General features: G+C 42.0%; 1 pseudogene; it reads right to left on the reverse strand.

Moving 5' to 3' along the window:
* Positions 1-3,668: 3,668 nt before the first annotated feature.
* Positions 3,669-4,179, reverse strand: LOC138170035 (small ribosomal subunit protein uS13-like; annotated as a pseudogene).
* Between the last annotated feature and the right edge of the window lie 390 nt (positions 4,180-4,569).

Raw genomic sequence — 4,569 nt, forward strand, 5'->3', positions numbered from 1 at the left:
CCAACCAGAAGAGCTAATGCAATTTTAGTCTTCACTGGTAAAAGTAAAACATCCAGAACAAGGAGAAAATAGCTCCTCTCTGCCATGGCCAGACTCCACCTTGAGTATTGTGTCCTGTGCTAGGATTCCCTTTTTTAAGAGGGACATTGACAAAGTAGAACCAGTCCAGAGCTTCATAACTAGGACAGGGAGGAGTCTGAAAATTACATCCTATAAAACATTGTTGAAGGAGCTGGGAATGTTGAGCCTAGAAAAGAGAAGAGAGGGGAGGATGTGATAGTTGTCTTCAAGTAGTTGAGGGTGTACTATTTGGAAAAGACTTCTGATTTATCTGAGAGAAGACTTATTGTGGCTAGTTCCAGAGTTCAGAGGGTAAGGAACAAGAAATAGAAGTCACATGGAGGCAGATTTTAGGTCATCATAGGGAAGAACTTTTTAACAATTAAAGTGGAGTAGCTTGTCCTCTTGACAGATTGTCCTGAGTCCTGTGATTCACTACCTGTGAGTTAGTAGGATTCCTTCATTAGTTGTAGACTCTTAAATGACCTCTCATCAATCAATCAATCTACAAGCATTTATTAAGTACTCACTGTATATGCCAAACACTAGAGGACACAAAGAAAAAGCAACAGCAGTCTCTGCTCTCAATGGGCTTATAGTCTAATGGAAGACGCACGCATGTCAAGCAGTTACAAGATAACTTCTGAGGGGAAGGCAGTCAGGGAAGAGAACCAGAAAAGTCACCTGCAGAATGTAATGTTTAAGCTGAGTCTTGGAGGAAGCCAGGAGGCAGAGGAGAGTCCAGGGAGAATTCTGGGCAGGAAGGGCAGTCCTATGAAAAGGCATGGAGATGAGCAATGTCTGAGGAATGTCAAGGAGGCTGGTATAGCTGGACTATAGAGTGTTTGCAGGGGAGAAATGTATAAGAAAATTCAATAGACAGGGAGGAGCCAGATTGCAAATAAGTTAAAATGCCAAACAGAGAAATCTTTATTTGATTCTAGAGGTGCTAGAGAACAAATAGAATTTATTGAATTTGGGGGTGACAACACTTTAGGAAAATTAATTTCACAGCTATATGGGAGATGGATTGGAATGGGGAGTAGCTTTAGGGAATCAAACCAATTAGGATGCTATTGTATGAGTCTACATAAGAGGTAATGAAGGCCTGAACTAGGGTGATGCCTATGTTAGTAGAGAGAAGGGATGTATACAAGAGATTTTGTGGCAATAGAAATTACAAGGTTTGACAATTGATCCATATATAAGTGAGGAACAGTGAGGGGTTGAAGATGACATTGACATTGCAAACCTGGGTGATGAGAAGGATGGTGTTGTTGTCAACAGTAATAGAGAATTTCAGAAGAAAGTTTGTTTTGGGGAAAAGATAGTGAGTTCTGTTTTAGGCATGCCTATGGGACACCCAGTTCAAAATGTTCAAGAGCCAGTATAATGGGAATATAAAGATCTTTCTTCCCTGCCCCTTGGCCCCTTGATAGGCTTAAGTGACTCCGAGAACCTTCCTTGATTTGAAAATATACTCTGCCCCCTAATAGGCTGAATGTGGTCACATGGAGCCTGTGGCAGGAGGCTTGTTTTTCAGGAATGCCCACACTTTGTTACTTTGTGATGGGGCAGTGGGTCAAGAGGGTTGTGACATATATACCTCTGAGCTGAGGTTTTGCTTTGGGGCTCACTTTAAGGAAAGTTGTGTGATTTGGCCAGATGAGACTTTGGGTAGCCATTGAGCACCCAGGCTTTGAAAATCCAGATGTTGGTGCTTCCCTCTCTGGTAACTAAGTAGGTATGGATATAATGGTCAGACAGCTGGAAGCCTGTCTGCTGAATTGTGTTTTTTTCTGTTGTAACTTCTGTTTGTATTCTCTAAAGTTCAGGGTGCTAACTTTTTCCCCTGAACTAGGTAAATGATATATGTTTGATTGATTAAAATAAGATTGTTAACCCATTTTGAGTTGTTTTCCTTTAGAAAAGCAGATCTAAGAACCTGTGCTAGCAGCTATCCTGGGTATGCTAGGGTGCTTGCTGCTATAGCCAGCTGGTGATGTGGGACTAGAAGTCAGGCTAGATACAGAGATCTGAGAATCATCTCATAGAGATGCAATTAAATCCATGGGAACTGACAAGATCACCAGGAGAGACAGTATACATTTGAGCTCCCTGGGAGGAAACATACTTGGGGCTGCTAGACAAATGAATACTCTCTCATTATAGTTAGTCCTCTTGCCCCTCTCACATTCAGAAATATCTTTCCTTTCTGGGGGAGCCTAAGCCTTCAGAGCATCTCTCACACAGAGCTCCCAAGAAAGGAAAGATACTTTGAAAGACTGTGAAGCAGGTGACCCTATTTCATTGGTCCTGCACTATCTAACTCAGCAAGAGCAAAGAGAAAAATTCAGGTCTTTAACTCTCCTTTGTCATTCCCTTACTTTTCTTCCCACCTTTGGTACTATATGATCAATCCTCTTCTTCCTCCAACAGACATCCTTCAGAAAACATTCCCTTTCTCTGAATAGGATGCCATATGCCCAAACCCACAAACTTGAGGTCACTTGTGAGCTAATCCATAGGGTTAATGCTACCCAAGAAATCTTATTTCTTCATCTAGAAGGCTAAATTCTGGTATCCAACTGCCTAGGAAATTTCTCTTCTCTGGATAGAAGACTGAATTGCAAGACTCTTGAACTTGGTAATTTCAAATTACTCCTTGAAGTTGGTGCTGCCCAAGAAATTTCCTTTCTTTGGCTAGAAGGTAAGATTCTGAAACCGTGTTGCCTAGGTAATTCCTCCTTCCATAACTAGGAGACAGGGAGTCAGCAATAGCTCTCTTGAGTTCTATAGGCAAGCAGCTGTCTGCCACCTGTCTCTTTCAAGCCAATATTAATAGTTCCTGCTATTTATTAATGGTTCTCTTATTCTTTTCTAGAAGGTCAGAAAGGAATGAATCAAGAGCCACTGAGAGCAATCCGTAGGACCTTTATAAGCCAACCCTGAGATTTTGGGTCAATCAATTAATTTTGGGAACAGGTTTCACTCATTGAGACCTAATTAAGTGTCCTATGACCTTTCAGCAAGAGTGGGTATGTCCACTTTCCATAGGGAGATATAATTATAACATCTAATTACTCTTAGGTTTTTACATATGGGGCAGATTCATAAAATTTGGCTTTATTCATAGCTATTCTGTCTTCCAAAGGCAGCCAGGTGGCTCGGTGAATAGAGTACTTGAACTAGACAAGGAAGACCTGAGGCTGATCTGGCCTCAGACTGACTAGCTGTGTGACACTGAGTACTTCTGTCGGTCTCAGTTTCCTCTACTGTAAAATGAAGATAATAATAGTATCTGTGTCCCAAGGTTGTTGTGAGGATCAAATGAGATAATATTTGCAAAGTGCTTAGCACAGTGCCTGGCACATAGTAGGTGCTTCAAAAAAAATTCTTGTTTCCTTCCTTCCTTGGGTAGGTGTTTAGTTATGAGCTGGCTTGTGTTAATTCCCCAGTTAGTGGACTGGGAGTTGAACTTCCAGCTTTGTGCTTGGAAAAGTGACTCTAAATTATGGTTGCAATAGTACTTTCATGCCCCAAAAGGACATCAGGCAAAATGAGGGCAGAGTCAACCACAGGTGATAATATTAAATTCATCAAATATGTTTTTTTTTTTGTTATAAACTATTTATTAACAGACAAGGCCAGTGAAGTAGTTTAATTCTTCTTGGACACACCCACAGTGCGACCCCTGCGGCCTGTAGTCTTGGTGTGCTGGCCTCGGACCTGGAGACCCCAGAAATGCCGAAGCCCACGATGTGCCCGAATCTTCTTCAGTCGCTCCAGATCTTCACGAAGCTTATTGTCCAGACCGTTGGCCAGAACCTGGCTATATTTTCCATCCTTTACATCCTTCTGTCTGTTAAGGAACCAGTCTGGAATCTTGTATTGCCGGGGATTCTGCATGATGGTGATCACACGCTCCACCTCATCTTCAGTGAGCTCACCAGTCCTTTTGGTGAGGTCAATGTCTTCTTTCCTCAATACTACATGAGCATATCTTCGACCCACACCCTTGATGGCTGTGATGGCAAAAGCTATTTTCCACCTTCCATCAATGTTGGTGTTGAGCACTCTCAAAATGTGCTGGAACTTCTAGGGGATTACAAGAGACATGGCTGCAATGGCGGCGTGAGAGCCTTCTCTGGAAGAGCCAAATATGTTCTTTAATGGAATTTTTAAAAGCAAACAAGGTAGAAGTGATATAGCAATCAGTCATTTCTTGAGGCTAAGGTTAAAAAATTATCACAGCCATCCACCTCTCCGCTTGGTCATTTAGAAATCATATCTCATGGTTTTGAAGAAGGGGACTGCAGATGTGGTAGACACTGGGTGTCATGGTCACAGTGACTTTCACCTCTCCATTCTCCTCTCCTCTTTTTCTCTCGAGGGTTCCTCAAAACTCCCATTGAATGCTACACCTTTCTATGTGAGAATTCATCTTGTATTAGTTTCATTTCTTCTCAAATTGGGAAGAACTTGAAACCCCGGGATTGAATGGTTGCC

The sequence above is a fragment of the Petaurus breviceps genome, unplaced genomic scaffold, assembly GCF_028583685.1.
Source record: "Petaurus breviceps papuanus isolate PSGF00001 unplaced genomic scaffold, PetGlider_PUasm1.0 38, whole genome shotgun sequence".
In the NCBI taxonomy this organism is placed as follows: domain Eukaryota; kingdom Metazoa; phylum Chordata; class Mammalia; order Diprotodontia; family Petauridae; genus Petaurus; species Petaurus breviceps.